This window comes from Amborella trichopoda, chromosome 5, assembly GCF_054954075.1.
Source record: "Amborella trichopoda isolate Santa Cruz 75 chromosome 5, AtrichopodaSantaCruz75HAP2 v2.0, whole genome shotgun sequence".
NCBI lineage: Eukaryota > Viridiplantae > Streptophyta > Magnoliopsida > Amborellales > Amborellaceae > Amborella > Amborella trichopoda.
In genome coordinates, this window is record NC_142340.1 from 22,916,781 (window position 1) to 22,939,652 (window position 22,872).

Genomic DNA, 22,872 nt, shown 5'->3' on the forward strand with positions numbered 1-22,872 from the left:
GTCATCAACGGCATTTTTGTAATTTTTTTTAAAATTTGGAACAATTATGACATTACGGCCACCCACAACAATTTTTTTTACAATATGTGATGTCATCAAAGGCATTTTTGTAATTTGTTTTTAAATTTGGAACAATTATGACATTATGGCCACCCACAACAATTTTTTTAAAATTTAAATTTGGAACAATTAGAACACTACGGCCACCCACAATCTGGTGCTAACAATTTTTTTAAAATGGAACGATTAGGACATTACGACCACGTACCCATAATTTGTGATGTCATCAAAGGTATTTTTGTAATTTTTTTTTAAATTTGAAACAATTATGATATTACGGCACAATTTGGACATTACGATCAAAGGCATTTTTGTAATTTTTTTAAAATTTGGAACAGGTATTTTTGCAATTTTTTTAAAATGTGGAACGATTATGACATTACGGCCAACCACAATAATTTTTTTAAAATTTAAATTTGGAACAATTAGGACATTATGGCCACCCACAACCTGGTGCTAACAATTTTTTTAAAATTTGGAATATAATTAAGACATTACGGCCACCCACAATCTCGCGCTATATAGAGAGATGTCATGGTGACACATGCATTTTTTGTAATTTTAGAGAGAGATGTCATGGTGACACATGCATTTTTGTAATTTTAAAGAGAGATGTCACGGTGACATATGCATTTTTGTAAATTTTTTTTAAATTTGGGACCTTTTGACATTAAGGCCACGTACATCTGTAGCAAACCATAACTGACCACGTGTACCTCAAGCCCCTAGCAATTTTGAGCACATTGCTCACGTTTATCATGCTTTCTAAGCACCTTTTTGGAGATTGGGTATTGAGGAGGATTTTATTTCCCTCAAACTTATTTTAGTTTTTCAACGTGGGATTTAACCATGGTAATGTAAGCTAATACGAATATATATTTTTATTATCAAAGGTAAAGCAGCAAGTGGTGTTGTGGTGCCAGTTGGTTACCGCTTATGTCTTACACCTTGAAGGTCCTTATTTGTTTTTCTTGTTAAAAAAAATAAAAATAAAACGTTGGTAAAAAATGTTTATAAAAGGTTGGTAAAAAATGTTTTTCTTGTTATGAAAATAAAATGTTGGTAAAAGAAAATAAAAGTAAAAATAAAAAGTAATGCAACAAAAAATTCAAAAAAAAAATAAAAAAGTAATACAAATTTTATTAATTTTTTTGTCAAAAAAAAAAAAGATAATACAACAAGTATTTCATGTCAAAAAAATAAAATAAAAAGTAATACAACAAGTATCATGCTTTTCAAGCACGCATTTAAGCTGCGATTATTGTAAGCTTAAATTAGATTTGTAAAAGTAATACAATATAGGCTTGGAGCATGTCGGTTGTTTTTCTCTCTTTCATATATGAATGCCTATTGTTAGATTTTTTTTCACTTAAGAATAAATGGTTTAATTATATTTTTTATTTTTATAACTTGGTGGCCTTTAACATAAATTTAAGAATATTAATTTAAAGACAGGGTTCATACAATGAGGCCATTTAAAATCTCTTTCTCTCTCTATTTTTTTTATATGAAAGTCTCTCTCTCTATTAACAATCTCTTCGGCTAAATTTATTTTAGAGACCTAAAAAATTAGATTTTTGAAAAATTAAAGTGTTATTTTGAAAATTGGTACGCATTATAATAATTTCTATATTGATAACTAAAATATTTTATTTTATTTATTAATTTATTTGCATTATAAATTATATAATATACTATTTTTTCTTGCAGTTGTTAGTAATATATTTTAAATTAGATGATATTATAAGATATTTTAAATTTGTTATTATTTGTACGGATTATAAAATGTAAACCAACTATTTCAATTTCAGTATAATATTCAACAAGTATTTCTTATCAAAAAATAAAATAAAAGGTAATACAACAAGTATCATGCTTTTCAAACACGCATTTGAGTTGTGATCATCGTAAGCTTAAATTAATTTAGATATATAAAAGTAATAAAATATAGGCTTGGAGCATGTTGGCTCTTTTTTTCTCTCTCATATTTGAATGCCTATTGTTAGATTTTTTTTTTTCACTTAGGAATAAATGGTCTAACTATATTTTTTTATTTTTATAACAGAGTGGCCTTTAACATAAATTTAGGAATATTAATTTAAAGATATGGTTCATACAATGAGACCATTTAAATCTCTCTCTCTCAACAATCTCTTCTACTAAATTTATTCTAGAAACCTAAAAAATTAGATTTTTGAAAAAATAAAGTGTTATTTCAAAAATTGGTACGCATTCTAATAATTTCTACATTGATAATCAAATCTTTTATTTTATTTATTAATTTATTTGTATTATGAATTATATAATATCCTCTTTTTTTTTTTACAATTATCAATAATATATGTTAATTTAGATGATATTATAAGATATTTTAGATTTCTTATTATTTGTAAAATAAAATAATTATAAAATGTAAACCAACAATTTCAATTTCAGTATATAATAATATAATCAATTAGGTTGTAATAATTTTAGATTTTGTTTCAATGGATTAGGGTTTTCTACCAATTCGAGATTTTGGTGGCCATTTTTTCATCGATTTAATCCATGTTGTACTATAGTCCATTCATCCATCATAATCTTATGCTTGATGTAAATTTAATAGTTAACAGTAGTTCTTAGAGAAAAAGAACATCTCAATATTCACATATAGATGCAAAAAAATAAAAGCTCTTCATGGAGTACTCCCATTTCTTATTGAATTCTTAAAAAACAACACTTATAATGAATTTAAATAATCATTTTGGATTTTTTAAAAAGTTGAATCCGACCGATTCTCGATTCGAATCGCCGATTCACAGATCCGAGAGAGTTTTTGAAGTGTCCGATCCGGGTCACCGATTCATTTTTTAAACCCCTGCAACAAACCAAGGAATATCTCAAATGACGATACTTATAAAAAAGACAATCATACACAACAGTTCCTTGATTGTGAAACCTTCTCATTCCTACACTTCACACCACCCAAGCCATGCTTAGTTTACATTAACTCAATTTTTTGGGCCTCTGCAAAAAGGAATCAAATGCCATTGTCTACTGATATGGAGCTCTTTGTCTCGACCCTCTTGTATTTTGGGATCAAATCACAAGCTAAAGAAGAAAGAAGGCCCGTCTCATGAAGTAATGGATAAAGGGGCTCGCTGCATTGCTCGCTGCATTTTAAGACTGGGAGAGACTGAAACAATGGATTTCGGCAAGAGAAAGGTGGGGCACAGAGGGATGAATCAGTGCTTCAGGTGATGCTCAAACAAAGATGCCATCTCAATCTGCAAAACCCGAGCAATGTATTAAGTTAACATCCTGATATTTGTCCACATGTACGTGTATGTCAGCATGCACGGGTTCAGCATATGACAATTTGGACACTCTCTCTCTCACTCACTCACTCACTCACAAACAAACACATACAGGTGCACGACACATGTCGGGGCGCAAAGCCACACAAAGCAATGGCAGGCGCGTTCCAATCTATTTCACTGCTTAGTTCATTTTTCTGCTTAGTTCATTTTTTCTAGTAAGAATTCATTAAAACCAGAATTTTTTAATCGAGTATAGCTTTACAAATCTAGTTTTTTTTTTTTTCCTTCAAAGAAGAAAACTTTAAAATAAGGAAATCAGCTCCCAATGTTTAAAAAAGCGTAGGCAGCGTCCAGGTGGCCATGGGGTTCCAGGCTGCCCAACGCTTAGGTGGGCATCCAAAATTTAGGTGGTCCAGTTGAAAAAAAACAAAATGTTATGACTAATAATGATTAATCCATAAAATTTTTGATAATCCATAAAACCATAATCCATAAGAATTTTAATAATCCATAAGATCATAATCCCAGTTGAAAAAAAAAAAAAAAAAGTTGAGAAGAGAATTTTGATAATCCATAAGACCACAATTCATATTTTCATACAATGTTAAAATAGTAAAATCATGCAAGCATATACTGATAGTCTGATACACTGTAGATTAGACTGTATACATAAAAATTAGATAATAGAACTAGAAACTAAAAAGTAGAAACTATAAATAAAAATATATAAAAATTTAAAAAATATACAGTCAAGGATACAATAGTCAATACCTAACACTAAGAGTCTTTAGTCGTCATCATAAGAAAAAAGAATAAGGTAAGTCTCATCGTATGCATCAGATTTGAGGCCATCATTATCAAAATCATCTCCTTTTTCAATATAAGGCTCGTCCTCCTCTGTTTCTTCTGAATCTGTCTCTTCCTCCTCTTCTTCTACCTCCCTCTTACTATGTGCAAATGAGGTCATAGGATCTTGGCTGCTCTACTATTTTCCATCTTTTTGTACCTCCTTGAACTCAAATATTGTATAATTTCTTCTTTTGTAGCCTCAGGAATATTTCTACACGGGGCAACATCCCTTTTAATACCGACAAGATGTTTTTTAAATAGATAAATGTCTCTATTAGTATCATTTCACAATAATTACATTTAATATGATTTTTACCATTTGGATTTGGGTTATAACCATACTTCCAACTTGGATCACCAATTCTAGAAGAACTTGGAAAAGATATTTCCATAAAACAAAGCTTATTTTCATCATTTTCTGGTTCTTTTAGATTCAAAAATTATTTAATCTCATCCTGAATAGCTTCAAAAATCCATTTATAAAAAGCAATATTCCCTTTAATACTAACAGGATGTTTCTTGAATCGGTTAATATCACTATTAATATCTTTTTCACAAAAATTACACCTTACACAATTTTTATCGTTCGGTTTTGGGTTAACCATACTTCCAATCCGGATCACTTCTTTTAGAAGTAGTAGAAATAGATCTATTCAAATGATAATAATTTTGTTCCAATTTTTGTTTTACAAAATTCATATATTGTTTAATCTCTTTTCTGATAGCTTCAGAAACATTTTTACAAGGGGCAACATCTCTCTTAATAGTGACAAGATGTTTCTTAAACCACTTGTACCAATAAATAAGCATAGAATAATCTACCCCATCAACATTAACTTTAATCTGGCATAAGTCTAACTTACCCAATCAATTTTAACTCCCATATTATCCTCTTAATCAGTAGACTCAACTACTTAATACCCAATCATAAATATCGCACTACAATAGATAAAATATGCATCTTCAAGCTCTAAACCTAGATGAAAGGTAGGTAGTGAAGGTATCAAGCAAGGGCATATGAACACGGTGATAAAATAAGCTTCCAAAGCGTAGGTACATACTTATAAAGCAGAAAGAACAACTAAGCCAAATCCAGTTTTCGTCCATGTTCTAATGATTCAAACCAACATATAAATCTAGCGGGAATGAATTCAATTGAAAAGAAAAAAAAAAATCCATCTACCGCAATCAAAGTAGCCTCAGCACCTTTGTTCCCAGATTTACCCCCTGCTCGATTCAAAGCCTTCCCAACATTGCCAATTATTAATCAATGGCTTCTCTCCTAACTAGTTCTCTCTCTATTACAAATGATAAAATGAAAGATATATTGCCATTATATTCTCTAGAGAAACCAGAGTCCATTTGGATCATCAATGTCCAACAAAAAGATGGATGCTGATACAGAGAGAATTGAACCCATCCTAACAGGACATGAACCCCAAAAGTGGGTCCAACATCTCCCCATCTCATCTGATCATTTCATTTGAAAAAGATGAGCACAATGGAATACAGTCTTTTCATAGGCCACTGAACCATGTTGCACTTTTCATATTCTCTGTTATAATGTTTTTTCATTGGTGAAACATAATTATAGCAATTATGTTTCAATGTTATGCACATGTTGTCAATGAAATTTACGATTTTGGAAATATGGCATGATATGAAACAGTACTCATAAGATCATGTATGCATCAGGATTGAATATTCGAAAAAGACATGCTTTTCTATAGCTGTTATCAATTAAAATCGTCATGTATGACAATTTTACGTGATCCATGTTTTCACATGTCAAGACTCCAAATACACATGGAACTCCTGCAAACACAACAAACACATTATTTCCTATAAATGCATATAAACAAAAATCCGATCTAATGCTTCATGTCAACCCCCAAGAATCAGACAGCATGGAGGAAAAAGAATGTATACTGTAGATTATATGGTCTGTGTAGACCCATAACGTGTTAGGCTCATGACCATAAGATGAAATGTTTGATGGCAATGGAATTAGTGGAATCCCAGGAACAGAACATGACCTTAATGGCTCTTCCCACTCTCTCATCATCTGTCCATCGTTCATCTAACAGTCATAAACCCAAACTATGATTTCCCACCAATGGGCTATAGAATACTTTCCCCAATTGATCACTTTGTACAGTGGAAATGGTAAATAAAAGAGACCCATGAATGTTCACCTTTACAAGATATAGGCTAAAATGACTAAAGAGGAACTGATCCTCAAAGAACAACAAACAACAGTATGAATAACAACTATTTATCTGGCGATACAGCATAACTTTGCTTTTTCGCAAGTGAATAAAACATGGTAACATAGATCGGGTTAGAGCAAAGAAAATATCTATATAAAACCTACTCTTCAAAGGTAAACCTGAATAGTGATTTATAAAAGAAAAAAAAAAAAAAATTAAAAAAGACAAACCTGAATTCAAGCCAGCAGAAAGTATTCCAGATGCAGCTGAATTGGCAAAAACGTCATAGTGTTAGTCTCTCCTCTTACCTGCCATAAAATATCATCAGGCTCATGATTTCATTTAAGCTCAACTAACAAGGAAATCATGACAATAACATGGCAGGAGAAGCTCTATACTTTAGTATGCTTGAAATTTTCATAACGTGCATGAACCCAACCAAAATCGCAGGAAACAAAAAGGAAGGAGAGATAGTACTACGTTTCTGTTATCCAGCATTTCATTGAGATTTAACACAAAAGCACCATGGCCACCATTGCAATACAGGCACTGCTAACACCAACTTTCGGACAATATTGATACACAGATCACATTTTTTTTTTCTTTTAATTTTTTGAGATAACACAAATATCGCAGATATTGTGGCTGAGATTATTGATACTAGGTATTTAATGGCAAGTCTTTTAGCATGTCCCTAAAATGGCTAAGGAGGATAATGATTCCCTTGTAAGAAAGAGAGAGAGAATCTAGGTCTTGGCCACGTGGGATAAGTACCTCTTCTCTTAATATCATGAATTTCTGTCCTATTCCTTGCATGACTCATTGAATATATTTGAGTTTCAATGGAAGTGCACTGTGTGTGTGGTGCATGCGTGTGTGTGAGAGAGAGAGAGAGAAAGAGTAGTTGATCCAACTAGACAACAGATAACTCGACTAAAATTCAGCTACAATGACAATTCAAGGTAGCACATGTAGTGCCTTGGAAAAATGCTCCATAAGAAGCAGATGCATGAGAAGACATGTTATTCACATACTGGTTAGGGAGATGGCACATAAGTTGTTTTCTATGTACGCAAGTAAGAGCATGGACAGAAACAATCAGTTGTTGTATGTCATTTGTGGCGTACTTCCATCGCCCATGCGAATAAGAGGAGAGCCAACGACACCTTGGTCCTATAGGTACACCAGATACCCGTGGACTAATGTTGTGCCGAAAAGTAAAGCCTGGGGCCACGTGACCTGAGTGCGGTGCCATCACACCAAAGAAGGACCCTTCAACTATAGCCCTATGCTAGCGGCTGCAGAGCTGTACTAGGCCATGGCCATTACACTCAGAATGTCGCAAAACCCTGAGGACCAAATTTGGGTTCAATGGGATCTCCCCGAAGTGGTCTACGCCCATGCGGCCTTGCAACTAGCGGGTTTCACACTAGCGTGGTGCGGATTCACCAAACCAGTCCCCGAAAATGGGGATTACGACAACACTTTCTGACAGCAGCTTCCCCAACCCACGATGCCTTCATCTAAAATCGGAGAGAGCTCCAAAGTTGATATATTCTAGATCACGCCAACCCCGTCATTTTGACCAACGACACACACTATGGCGTGACCGAGAACCGCAATGCTCTGAGGAAGAAGGTGTCTATAGAACCAAGGTTTCAAGGAGAAGAAGCCTCGAATTCCGTGAAGTGCAGCTCGACATCCAAACCTTGGATCACCGCAAGGACGAGTTCAATGCAACCACTTCGCGAGGAGCTACACACTGGTACAACTCTTGCATTCAATCCAAGGTCTGATGAATGCAAGTCCCCAAGTCACCAAAGAAGTAAATCCTGTCGGAATCTCTTTTTTCAGTTACCTCCCAAATTAGACAAATGCACGAACCAAGACCAAATCAGCCCAAACTTGGTGTAGACAACCTCCTCTCTAACTTGCAAGTAGAGCCAGGAACCAGAACAAAGCAGCTCGAAGAAGCATTGGCAAACGAAGTTCACAAATCTGGCCGAACTTTCTGCCCGACGGAAAAAGCCATTACAACACAATTCAAGGACATCAAAATGCTCACAATCGAGAGGACATTGAAGATATGCTGCTGAAACAGTTGAACCATTACCACAAGTTCCAGAACTAGCTTCCGGAGCAACCTGCATGCAGGGACGGTTTCATCATTCGTGCAAAAGTTCTCAGAGACATTTTGGTCATTTGTGCCTAATTTCAAGATTTATTTCTAATTTCTTAAATTGTAATTAAGCTTGGCTTTTGAGCATTCACCCCTGTTCGGTGAATCCTTTATATAAGCAAGCTTAACCCATTTGTAAGAGGCAGGAGAAACCACCTCTAGAAAAGCCCCTTTGTGAAGCGCCAATACCCCCAAAGACTAGGAAGAATCAATGCTAGAATGTGCTTGCCTCATTAGTTCGTTGTCCCTTGTGAGTTCTCAATCCCCGCAGGAGAGGAGAGAGGGAGAGAGAAACCTTTGAGAGTGAGAGAGAGAGGATACCCCTGAGTGCACAGTCCCTCGAGCACCTCGGTCGTGCGGGTCATCTTCCATGTGTCCTAATCCGAGCCACCCCTTCTCTCTCCCTCTCACTCTCACCTCCACACGTGACCTCATCCGCTCGGCAGCCTGCTTCTGCTTGCAAGCCCACTGACCCTCGAGTTTCCTCACATCCCCTCTAGCGGCCAGCCAGTCCCCTGAAGAGGGCGACTAAGGATGAGGGACATTCGGATCCCATTCCAATAGCGTAGAGAGAGAGCTTGAAGAGGGCCCCCATCCAAACTGCGCTGACAAGCAGCTGGAGGGCTTCATAATTGCTCTAAGAGGGCTATCCGTCCCCGAAGCCCTCAAATAGTGTAAAGAGCATCCGCGCACCAGTCACAAATCTCTCTCACCGTCGGCACCTATCCGCAAGTAGGAGGGCCCACGCGCGCTACGCATCAGACCCCTGTGGTTGTTCAAGAGAGGGTTTCTGCCTTCTAACCCCAGGGAAACCAGGACCCCATCGGCATCAACTGGCGACGTGTCACCCTACCATTGGCTCAAACCATCTTCAAGTACCAACCTCTCTTTCTCCTTTCTCTACTATTGCTATAGGATCCCTTTGTCCCTCCTTCATCCGGGTTGGGGATTTCTACATCCCCATACCTGCGGCCTCACTCGGGATGAGCAGACCATTAGGCCCTGTCTCCCCCACATGTTCCTTGTGTGGCCTAGCTGGTCCTATCCACCCGCGCCATGCATGCTAACTCTGCAGCTCGGGGTAGCTCAAAGGCTGACCCTCGATAGGCACACGACTTTCTAGACTATCGAAAGTCCTATAAACTAATGCACTTGGATGCAGAAGGCCCGAGGGCCTCATCAACTAAATGGGTGGGTACCACATGTACTCCGCCCCTAACCCCACTAGAGGGTGACCCCGCGGCCACCCCAAACACCACTCTGAATCTCACACACACCTGCAGGTCCAAGGAGACTGCTGGCCATGGAGAAGGACAGACATCCGTTGCTCCGCCCACTACTTCCGTGCCATCTACCACATGGCACTCGAAGAAATTCCCTTCAAGTACCATCCGCTCCACATCTCGCTCCATGCGCGCACAAGCCAGTCATTCGAGCCATTGCGTGACCTAAAGGGGGCCGAATCAACAACGCCGCCCACTGCTTCACTATCAGGACATAGAGCGTGGTGCCTTGCCCATCCGACCCATGGCCCCAAGGCTGTCTCGAGCCCAACCGACCCAGGACACGCCCCAGAGACCCCCAAGCATCGAGATCGACAGTGGTACAGGGCCAGCAACTCCTCAAGTCTACCCGGGGCAAGGCAATGGGAAAGTTTGACGCCCCCCCCCCCCCCCCAACCGCGAGGCATGTCACATGTTGATCTTTCACCTGGGATGTGCAACAACTTAGGTGGATCGGATGCACCTACAGTCGGCAAGGAAGCTCAAGTTGGATCAGAAACCTCCTTCGCCCAAAACCTTGGACCACTGCCGATCCCTTACTCTAAGTCAACTCACTCCCTGAGCAAATCCCGCTATCACTTCAAACGACCACATGCTTCACCGGCGCCTCAAACTGATGCCAGTGCTATCCCTGTCCAAGCATCCACGCCTGCGCAACCTCTGTTCTGCCCCATTGCCGCTGCACCTTCTCCAGCCATGCAATGCCAACGAACTCCCCCACCTAAGCCTATTGAGGAGACTGTCGCTCCCTCGAGGATCAGAACTCCTCAAACAAGGGCAACCCCAGCGTCGTCTGCTCCTCAAGGCAAAGGAGCATCGGGGGACCATCCCGCCCGAAGCTAACAAGGTCAAATACGACGTAGTTGGGCATCTGAGGAACCTTCCTGCTCTCCTGAGCATCTACATTGCCCTCATCCTATCCGAGGACCTCTGAATGACATTAGTTCAAGCACTCTCCACTCTCGAGGTCTATGAGACAAAAGGCGAGCGAGTTGAGGTGGACCCCACCATACTCAACAATTGCATGACTATTACATTCTCAGACGATGACTTACAACTCAGGGAAAGATCGCACAACTGCCCTCTCTTTGTGTCAGGCGAGCTGCATGCCTCTCCAATCAATTGCATCATGCTAGATGGAGTGTCCGTGGTGAACCTAATGCCCAAGAGGATCCTTTCCCGGATCGGATTGAGTACAGATCAGCTCGAACCCATTAGCTTAACGGTTCAAGGATACAATCAAGCCAATGAGAAATCGGCAGACACGATCTGGCTCAAACTCAAGATCGAGGATCTAAGTGCCACCACCCTCTTCCATGTCATCCACCAACCACCAGAGCCTCTCCACCCAATGGTGGCATCCTGGCCCTTTGCTCATTGGGGTATGAACATTGTAGGTCCCATCGACTTGCCCTCCTCTTTGAGGCATGTGATTATATTCGCTGCGACCGATTATTTTTCCAAGTGGGTCGAAGCAATCCCTCTCAAAAAGGTCCCTGACGCCGTGATGGCTAACTTTGTCCGCCACCACATCATATAGCGATTTGGTGTCCCTGACCGGATCACTTCAAACAATGGCCCTCAATTTCACAGTGGCCAAATTTGGTTTCACATGGAAATACTCGACCATGTATCACCCAAGGGCTAATGGCCTCGCCAAAGCTTTCAACAAAACTCTATGTGGTGCCTTGAGGAAGTCTGTCTCCACCACCAAGAGGAATTGGCATGAGAAGCTCTCTGAAATTCTTTGGGCCTACCGCATCACGACTCGAGGTCCGATGCAGTCCACTCCCTACTTGCTAGTGTATGGGGGCGAGGCCGTGGTGCTGCTAGAAATCTAATTGTCGTCCCTATGGGTGGCCCCCATTATAAGATGACAGATGAAGAACGGGCTGCTCTTCGCTGCCACGAGCTGGATGCCCTCGATGAAAAGAGACGGCGAGTGCAGCTGAGCCTCGAGGTCCATAAGAAACGCATACAAAGAGATTTCGACCAATTTGCCATAATAAAGACGTTCACGAAGAGTGAACTCGTTTTGGCAGTGAGGAGGGCTATCGTTACCCATGGCCAAAGAAAAGGGAAATTCGAGCCAAGATGGGAAGAGGCCCGTTTGTCATAAGGAAAGTTTTCCCCAATGGTGCTTATTTGCTAGTAAACACCGAAGGAGAGGAAGTTATGCCCCCGATTAACGGGGGGTACTTGAAAAAGTACTATCCCTTAACGATGGTCCAAGTTATATGACCTAAAATTATAGCGCGCGTCCTATGTTAAACTGCTTCACGAAGCAACCCGCGCTACGCGGTGCCCCACTACTACACGCCCACACACCGGTGCCTCAAAAAACAAAAAAAAAGAAGAAGAGAGAAGCAACGGTCGAGCTCACAGGCAAAGGCATAAAGCAAAGGAGGAGAATGCAGCACAAAGGGGGATTCCATTTCATGAACAAAAAGGATTACAACTTTGTTGTTACAATCTGTACTGACAATGTAAAATGTACATCCTTTCTGAAGAAAATCCCTCTAGGAGCTCCACCACCTCCTCACGGCGGTGGCCTCCCCCAAGAGGCGGCATCACTCTTTTCTAGTAAGACTTGAAAAAGGCCGTGAGCTCCGCCTCCTCTTGCTCCCAACCTTATGAAAATGAAGAGCCGGACGCTAGTCGGTGGGGGCAATACACGCGTTGAGCCTAAGCCAAGCGCCCCCACCAATAACGACAACAGGCTCTTCGTGCCTTACACACGACTACGGGCCTCACGCCATGGGTCTCGCACAAACAGAGAGGCCCTGGAGTTACAAGCCTGCCCTCTGACACGGATCCATCGTCGCTTCTGCACGGCCAAATGCCTTCACCCAGACGCTTAATGCTCAGACGCACCCCAGAAGCCGACATCAAGTAGCCAGCCCCTGCAGTGGACATGGCTCTCCGGTTAAGTTCTCCTAAGAAAACAAAGTCTCCGCGCTACCTCCACCCCAAGGAGTATCAAGCAAGGAACTTTGCCAGAACATAGGGAAAAGCTACCCTTGCGCTCTCCTTCCTAGCCCCTTTTTTATAGTGGCCATAGGCTCATCAAAGCTCACTGCTTCCCGAGCACCACGTCGCCCAACCATCCGGCCACATGTCAACGCGACGGCGCCTCCATTTTTAAACCGTCTCACGCTTTGCCTTCCAATGTTACTCACGAAGCATCATGGTCAAATCCCGCACCGCCTTACTGTCAACCTAACGTCATCTACAAATCACTCAAATAGATCTTGCACCAGGCTCTGCCTCCTAAGTGGCACTCGTTCTCTGTCCTTGTGTCGGACTACAGACACTTCATTAATTGTGCGTCGTCTTCATAAAGACACGTCACCCCCCGCGGGTGCCTTCAACACTTCACCCCCCGCTGGTGCCATCAACATTCCACCCCCCGCTGGTGCTCTCAATACTCCACCCCTCCGTGGGTGCCTTCAACATTCCACCCCCCGCGGGTGCCTTCAACATCCACCCCCTATGGGTACCTTCAACATTCTACCCCCCTTGGTTGCCTTCAACACTTCATCCCCCGTGGGTACCATCAACACTCCACCCCCACTAGTGCCTTCAACATTTCACCTCCCGCAGGTACCATCAACACTCCACCCCCACTAGTGCCTTCAACATTTCACCTCCCACAGGTACCATCAACACTCCACCCCCACTAGTGCCTTCAACATTTCACCTCCCGCAGGTACCATCAACACTTCACCCCCCCGCCAGCGCCCTCAATGCTTCACCCCCCGCGGGTGCCATCAACACTTCACCCCCCGTGGGTGCCATCATTACTCCACCCCCTGCAAGTGCCATCAATACTCCACCTCCTATGGGTGCCATCAACATTCCTCCCCCTCCCCCCCCCCCCTGCGGGTGCTCTCAATACTTTACCCCCTGTAGGTGCCTTCAACATTCCACCCAGCAGATGCATTCAACACCCCACCCCCGCGGGTGCCTTCAACACTTCACCCCTACGGGTGCCTTCAATATCCTCCCTCCCCCCCGGGTGCCTTCAACATTCCACCCCCCGTGGGTGCCTTCAACACTTCAACCCCCTCGCGGGTGCAATCAACATTCCACCCCCTGCGGGTGCTCTCAATACTCCACCCCTACGGGTACCTACAACACTTCACCCCCCACAGGTGCCATCAACACTCCAACCCCCCGTAGGTGCCTTCAACACTGCACCCCCCGCGGGTGCCTTCAACATTTCACCCCCTGCGAGGACCATCAACACTCCACCCCCTGCGAATGCCCTCAATGCTTCACCCCCGTTTAGTACCATCAACACTTCACCCCCGCGGGTGCCGTCAATAAAACATTTCCTGCAGACTCTACCATCATCAGCCTTGCGTGGGCACATCTTGCCCCAGCCGCAACAAAGCTACCCTCTTTGGGACAACACCCCACCCTGTGCGGGCTCACTCTGCCTCGACCACCTGCTGTTACATCAACCTAAAATAGAGCCACATCAATCAGACTCCACTGTCAAGGCTCACTATGCTAGTGGCCTCCCTCTCCTCTTAAAAAAAAAGAAGCCGAGCGTGGTGGTAACCATCGCGAGTAAAAAAAAAAAAGCATCAGGCCGACATAGCCAACAAGGCTATGGGTAAAGACGCTAAAAAAGGAACGGGGCATTGTGAAAACCCACAAGGGCACCATGATTAAAAATGATAGGCGAGCATGACGAAGCCATGAGTAAAAGAGTTATGAGAAAAAATCTGGGCATGGCGAAAACCAACAAGGGCGCCATGAGTAAAAGCAAAAACCAAAAGGGTGGACGTGACCTCGAAGTCAATGGTAAAAATGCCTCCGTAAAAGGATTTGGTGAAAACCACTATTCTGGCACCATTTCCACTTGATTCAAGTGAAAACCTGCAAGGGTGCTTAAATCAACTTCAATCCCTGGCCCCAGTGCCACAAAAAAATCACCGGCCCCAGTGCCACAAAAAAATCTTTACGGCCCTAGAGCCAACTTCAATCTCTGACCCCAGAGCCAACTTCAATCTCCGGCCCTAGTGCCACTCAAAAAAATCTCAAGCCCCTGTGCCATTCAAAAAAAAAAACCTCAGGCCCCAATGCCACTCAAAAAATCTCAGGCTCTAGTGCCAATCAAAAAATCTCAGGCCCCAGTGCCACACAAAAAAATCTCAGGCCTCAGTGCAACATCCAATCCCGAGCCTTAGTGCGTGACAAAAATGCCAACTTCCTCTCCTCCAAAACAAACACCAGCATCCAAGGTGAAGTCTCCTGAAATGAGACCACCTCAGAGGCCACTTCCCTATCACGTCTGGGTAATTCGAGAGACCCCCAACTAGACTAGTAGGGCGTGAACTGAAGAGGCAACCTGCCTACCCTTCTCTCCTTCTCAAAACAAACACCAGCATTCAGGGTGAAGTCTCCTGAAATGAGACCACCTCAAAGGCCACCATCCTATCACGTCCGGGTAATTCGGGAGGTCCCCAACTGGACCAATAGGATGTGGTCCGAAGAGGTATCCTGCTTGCTCACCACAACCTGGTGTTTCTGTTTGGATAGGGATAAAGTCCACAAAAAAAGTCCCCACCAACTAGAACACCAGGACTTCCCCAGCCAGGATGGGATAAAGCCCTAAAAAAAAAGGGGCCCCCACTGGTTGGGACATTAGGAGTTCTCATTGATACAAAAGTCATAAGCCTGCCTAAGGCAGACCATCAGCGCAATCTCCCAAAAAACGGATTCTGGCAGAACCCAGAGAATGCCCCTCAACAAGGCACCGGACCACTAGAAGCCATTTTAGTCACCCCCTAGTCAAGGGAAAAGCTTTGCAAGGTCTACCCCTCAAGGATTGCGTCGATGCTGCTGATCAAGAACAAAAATATATTTGAGAGACAATAAACATTTCTTAGCAAGGATTCGCCAGAGGAGCTACAACATTAAAGTTTTTCGAATGTTGCACTTCTCGCCTCTCTCGAAGCGCAACATCTGTCAGGGGAAGTTGTTGTATGTCATTTTTGACATACTTCCATCGCCCATGCGAATAAGGGTAGAGCCGGCGACAGCTTGGTCATGCAGGTACACCAGACACCCACAGATTAATGTTGTGCCAAAATGTAAAGCCTTGGGCCACGTGACCTGGGTGCGGTGCCATCGTACCAAAGAAGGATCCTTCACCTGTAGCCCTATGGTAGTGGCTGCAGAGCTATACCTAGCCACAACCATTGCACTCAGAATGTCAAAAAACCCTCGACGACCAAATTTGGGTTCAATCGGACCTCCCCGAAGGGGTCTACACCTATGCGGCCTTACAACTGGCGGGTTTCACACTAGCGCGAAGCGGCTTCACCAAATCAGTCCTTGAAAACGGGGACTGCAACAACGCTTTTCGACAGCAGCTTCGCCAACCCACGGTGCCTTCCTTTGAAACCGGAGAAAGCTCCAAAGTTGATATAATCTAGATCACACCAACCCCGTCATGTTGACCTACGGCATATACTGCAGCATGATCGAGAACCACCGAGCTCCGAGGAAGAAGGTGTCCACAGAGCCAGAGGTAGAACCAGGGTTCAAGGAGAAGAAGCCTAGGATTCCGTGAAGCGTAGCTCGAAATCCAAACCTTGCATCACCGCGATGACGAGTTCAATGCAACCACTTCACGAGGAGCTACACACTGGTACAACTCTTGCATTCAATCCAAGGTCTGATGAATGCAAGTCCCCAGGTCACTAGAGAAGTAAATCCTGTCGGTTGCCAGAATCCCTTCTTCCTGTACCTCCCAAATTAGTCAAATGCATGAATCAATACCAAATTAGCCCAAACTTGGTGCAAAACAACTGTGACAGCCTTCTATCTAACTTGCAAGCAGAGCCAGGAACCAGAACAACACAGCTCGAAGAAGCATTGGCAAAAGAAGTTCACAAATCTGATCGGACTTTCACCCTGACGGAAAAGGCCATCACATCACGATCCAAGGGCATCAAAATGCTCACAATTGAGAGGACCTTGAAGATATGCTGCTGAAACAACTGAACCATTACCATAAGTTGCAGAACAAGCTTCCAAGGTCTCACCATGGTGGAGCAACCTGCATGCAGGGACGGTTTTGTCATTCGTACAAAAGATCACAAGGACATTTTAGTCATTTGCCCCTAATTTCAAGCTTTATTTCTAATTTCTTAAATTGTAATTAAGCTTGGATTTTGAGTGTTCACCCTTGTTCGGGGAATCCATAAGCAAGCTTAACCCATTTATAAGAGGAAGGAGAAACCACCTCTAGAAAGGCCCATTTTTGAAGCTCCAATACCCCCAAAGGTTAGGAAGAATCAAGGCTAGATTGTGCTTGCCTCATTAGTTCGTTTTCCCTTGTGAGTTCTCAATCCTTGGGGGAGAGGAGAGAGGGAGAGAGAAAACTTTGAGAGAGAGAGAGAGGATACCCTTGAGTGCGCGGTCCCACGAGCACCCTTGTTGCACGGGTCATCTTCCCTTTGTCCTAATCTGAGCCACCCCTTCTCTCTCCCTCTCACTCTCACCTCCACGCATGACCTCATCCGCGCAGCAGCCCATGTCTGCATGTAAGCCCTTGGACATGAGTAAACCCATGGGTCTCAACCCTCGGGTTTTTTCACGCCCCCTTTAGTGGCCAGCCAGTCCCCTCAGGAGGGCGACCAAGGAGGAGGGACATTCAGATCCCTTTCCAATAGCATAGAGAGAGTAGAGAGAGTTTGCGAGCTTGAAGAGGCCCCCGTCCAAACCGCGCTGACAAGCAGCCAGAGGGTTGCGTAATTGCTCTAAGAGGGCTATCCACCTGGACGTGTCCCCGACCCCCCCAAGCGGTGTAAAGAGCATTTGTGCTCTAGTCGCAAAATCTCTCTCACCGTTGGCACCTATCCGCAAGTAGGATGGTACGTGCGCGCCACACGCCGAACCTCCACGGTTGTTCAAGAGAGGGTTTCTGCCTTCTTGCCTAAGGGAAACCAGGACCCCACTGGCATCATCAGAATGAAGGATTACTCATTATTCATTGACCTATCACTCAACAACTTATTTAGACATACTAGAATGAGGGGATCATAAAGCTATGATTAGGATGAGATGAATAGTAAAAATTTCTGCATTCAATAAAAAAAAAAGAAAAAAGAAGGAAATTCCAAAATAATTAAAGATACTCTAATAAGATTGACTGAGATTTCCTCATGCCCAGTTCAGCCTAATGTGATGCCCAGATCCCTACCAGTTGTCCCACCACTTGATCACTGAGCTTACCTCTGGCCTGACCCTTAATAGACATGACAATTTCCTCTTCATCTCTTGCACAAGCTGTCAAGGCATTTCATTCTCCTTATTCTTCGCCTAATCAGACATATATGTTGTCTTCAACTAAAAGCTATTAAACTTGGCTTTCAAATACTAACCATAGAAATATGGATGATTTCGAAAATTTATGTTCTCTTGTGTCTTTGTTATTATAATTGCTCTTATTATCAGTAAAACATAAGCAATAATAAGAAATACTAATAACAATTCTGTCATACCCACCAAATCCACTGGTCACCCACCACATAGAGGCCATCCTTTCCCATAAAAATAACCAAGGTCCCCAATTTCTTCATGTTCTTTGCTAAATCAGCCGCCTCCACAAAAAGTTCTTCATAATCATCCTTATATTCAGAGCATTTCAAATCCTTATCAAAATGTTCTCTACCAGGACACAAGACAAATCCATCGCCATTTCTTCTACCAAAAGTAACATATTTGGCATTAGGTCCACGCTTCCTATCCTCTAAACCCATTTGTTTTGTGACTTCCACATCCACCCTTAACTCAAGGAATTAAGGGGACATACCAAGCAAAGGTTGCTCAAGACAAAGGTACTCTAAGCTCAAGCACACAAGCATACAATTTCACATGCATATATACGTAGATGTGCACATGTCCATCGAAATCCAATTCATGATAGGAGGGGGAGAAGCGAAATGATGCAAATTTTGAATACGAATCTGTTATTGAACTTTTCTAATCTTTATGATTGGGAAGGAGATGGCATTGTGAAGAAGAATCTAGCATCTATGGTGCACATCGTGTAACTATTGGCCACACCTAGATCCATTCTCCTTGAGACTTTCAAAAGAAAATGTTAGAGCATGTTACTAGCATATTCTAGTCGGGGACTTTGAGTTCCGAATCAAATATACATTGATAGCTTAAAATATAAAGTGCATCCATTAGAAGTAAGCATGATACAATATTCACTAAGATTAATATACGCACTATAAAAGAATCTTGTTTATAATGAGGCTCAACTTCGAGAGTTATAGACTATGTACATGCACATAAGACCCACACACACGCACACCTAGATACCTACATACATACCACGGTGCCAATGCAGAGAATTGCATGATAATTTCCTGATTTTCCAAGTTTCTGAGCAACATAAGGAATTTCAAAGCTGCCTGGCACCCATACAACATGTAGATAGATATGAACCAAGCCAAGTTTATTCCACAACTACAATAGGCAGTAGGATGATTGAACACCATCATCGTCATTATCATCAAAGCCTTCTCTCAATTAGTAGGATGATTGAACATGCAGCAATAAAATCTGCAAATGTATTGACTGTGGGCATGGAGACAATTAACTCCAGCAAATTCCATGTACAATCAATTTATCGCAATATTTTAATGTTTCTAGTTATTTCCATGGTAAAATACTCACCCAGCAATTACATTTGTTTGATCTTGAAGCAAAATCAGTAATTTGAATTTGAAAAGAAACATGTCACTGACCTAAGAAATGGCATAAAAATATCAGTAAGACAACTAGGATCAATTTGCAAGAAATTGATAATAAATATGTAAGTTAAAGCTGGTAAGACAGAGAGTGACTTTAGATATTTTAATTTTGTCTTTAGGAACTATTGTCAACTTTATCATAAATGTTTTAATGTAATTATGTTTTAAATTGTGATAAATTTGAATTCGCTTTTACAGTTGTAATAAAAGTTTACTCCATACTAAACAGTATATTAATTTAATATATTATAATCCTGGTAGTCATTCGATATATTCCTAATAAAAGAGACAATCATGATAATATCCTGATAAAACACCCAATCAATAATGTCCTGATAAGGATAATTGTCACTAAGCTTGTGTTAAAGCAGGCTCTACCCAATGGGTCGTGGCATACATAGGGTCTACTGGGGTCATCATCGGAGCGTGGATCTTACCCGTAACACGATAAGAAGCCAGCGGTACCACCATCATCTCCTCATCATCGTCCATCATCTCAATGGATGGTGTGACCCAATACACTATGCTAATACCATATTCCATTGGCTTATAGTACACTATGTTGACCTATTGATCCCTTCTCTTTTTTTTTTTTCCTTTTTCTTAGGATTCACGAATAGAGCAATTTTAGAAGCTTACATCGATGTCTTGATCTTTAACAAAGTATCTTTTGAAAGTACCAAGAGCCCTCTCCAATAACTTCCTGGTCACTATCTCATTGAACCTTGCAACATCCTGAAAGTGGAAGCAACACCCATGCATGACTTTAGCTAATGAAGCCTGTACATAAATTGCACTCCACTAAGCGGAAAGTGTACAAATGAAAACACTCAAACAATCCATCTAAATCACTTTCTCGATTGTTGTAGATGATTGTTGTTGTGGTGTTTATACAAATTCGCATGTAATTAAAATAGCATTGGTGATTCTAAGTTTTTAACATTCAAATAATCCATCTAAGCCACTTTTCCATTGTTGCAGATGATCATCGTTCTGGTGTTAATGCAAATATATATGAATTGATCATTGGTGATTGGTGATTGGTGATTCTCTCTCTCTCTCTCTCTCTCTCTCTCTCTCTCTCTCTCTCTCTCTCTCTCTCTCTCTCTCGCATACACACAAAATTGACATTCAATTTGCATGTATACGATTTGTTTTTGGCTTATTTGTATGCTCATTTTTATGCTACCTCAGTTCGAGAGTTCAAACTGAAATTCGCATTTTAATGACCCTTTGATGATCAAACATGCCACCTCAAATTTAAACGTACCCATCTATTCAGTTTTTCAAATGAATTGAACTTTTCAGAGTAAATTAATAGTAGTAGTTAAAATTCAGCTAAGACACTATCAAAATCCCAATAGTCTCATTAAAAACTAATAATTATGATAAACCATCAATAAAATAAACTAGGGAAATACTTACAATTGCAAATCGAAGACCTTCAGTTTTAACAAGGAAACCTATCAAATGTTTCACCTCTGCTGAAACTACGAAGGGGTTTGACCTATTCCTCTTCTCCTCTGCAATTTTACAAGATGCCAGTCTAACTGGACACCCTGCATACAATGTGTGTGCGTGTGTGTGTGAGAGAGAGAGACAGAGAGAGAGAGAGAGCTCAATATTGTTAGTAAAGAGAATTGTAACAAATAGAATTCAAACAATGGGTTACATAAAACTATCGATCCAACAAAAAAAAAAAAAGGGTTACGGGAAGAACTGAATAGTTCTCCAACTTAAATAAAAAATGCACAAATTTTGAAGGAAATTTAGTTGGGTTCCATAAAACCATGAAACAATTTCAAAAAAGATCTCTCTTTTTTTTTTTTTTTTTGGCTCATTGATCAGGGCGTTTAAGCTTAGTTTGAGTCTGCAATCATGACTGTGACAACAGCTGTTTCCCAGTAGAAAAAAATGAGAGGAAGGAGAGAGATAGTAAGAGAAATATTTATGGGGATCAAAGATTGAAGAAGGTGGCAACTTTTTATGCAAAAATCCCCTGCATGACTAAATAAAACACACACACACATACACACAGAGACGGGTACATTGAATCGAAGAAGAAAAGGACAGCTTCCCTTTGATGGGGCACCCTACAAGGTGAGGAGCCTTAGGGGAAAATGACTTATAGCAGGATACTCCATTTACAGTGGCAATATAGCTCAGATCGCCCATGCTGCAAAGAGAGAGAGAGAGAGAGTACTCAGCTAATAATCCCCACCCATCTGAGCAAGATGAGAGAGAAAAACGTGTCTTATAAACAAGTGACGAAGAGAGAAAAAATGGGTCCTATTAGATTAAGCTATATGGAATGTATCTCTCTCTCTTTATTAAGATAGCTAACAAATGTTCATCTCTCTCTCTCTTGGATGCTGAAAATCCTCTCTCTCTCTTTCCCTCTCCTCTTGTCCGGTAGAACTAAGGTGCACCTCAAAAATCTTGTAGAAAATAATATTTTAGAGTTGGAAAGCCGATTGATCATCTCGATCCCGACATACATAAATATAAAGGAAAACAAGAATTTCAATTCTTAAAAAAGTGCTCTAATAACGACTTTATCTAAACCGTCTATTTTTAGATTTTCAAAATTTTATAGATCTCTGTTGTTTTTAAATATTTAAATTTTATAACTAAAGTTCAACATAAAATTTCAAGCCTCTTACGTTTCTAATGTGGAAACTACATATTCTAGCAAAATTTAGAGGTGTGATTACTTATACACAATAAAATGGCACCTTATACTAACCTCACCTCACCCTACATTTATTTGAGAAAAATATATTTACATCTAGATTTATTGTATATAGGATATGAATCACCATATAAGAAAAACATATTTAAATTTTGAGTTATTTAAATTTAGAACTTTTCATCTAAAAATTGAACAGCCTTGTTCTAGAAACAATTTTTCTTTTTCTTTTTCTTTTTCTCAGCCAGGCAATATAGATAGATTGCAAACTTTGATTTGTTCATGTACAATATTGAGAAATTAATTTTTAGGCAATGCAGATAAAGATTGCAAATTTTGATTTGTTCATGTATAATTTTGGGAAATTATTGTTTAGGCAAATAAAAAAAGTGTGATTTCAGTTCCTTGGCTATTTTAGACTAGCAGCTACGTTCAAGAAATTACATTTCCAAAATTTAGGGTCCCATAGGTTAGGTTTGCCATAAGGAGTAAGAAGACAATATATTTCCTCACATGAG

General features: G+C 41.2%; 1 long non-coding RNA gene and 1 pseudogene across 2 annotated transcripts; both read right to left on the minus strand.

Moving 5' to 3' along the window:
- Positions 1-2,935: 2,935 nt before the first annotated feature.
- LOC148782024 (uncharacterized) lies at positions 2,936-4,419 on the minus strand. The gene is made up of 2 exons (XR_016056086.1): positions 4,131-4,419; positions 2,936-3,326 (listed from the first exon to the last, which is right to left on the minus strand). It is a non-coding gene; the product is annotated as an uncharacterized LOC148782024 (long non-coding RNA).
- Positions 4,420-5,516: 1,097 nt separating this feature from the next.
- LOC105421486 (6,7-dimethyl-8-ribityllumazine synthase, chloroplastic-like) lies at positions 5,517-19,527 on the minus strand (annotated as a pseudogene). Its single transcript, XR_016055218.1, has 4 exons — positions 19,506-19,527; positions 19,244-19,323; positions 6,649-6,726; positions 5,517-6,023 (listed from the first exon to the last, which is right to left on the minus strand). The product of XR_016055218.1 is annotated as a 6,7-dimethyl-8-ribityllumazine synthase, chloroplastic-like (transcript).
- Positions 19,528-22,872: the final 3,345 nt, after the last annotated feature.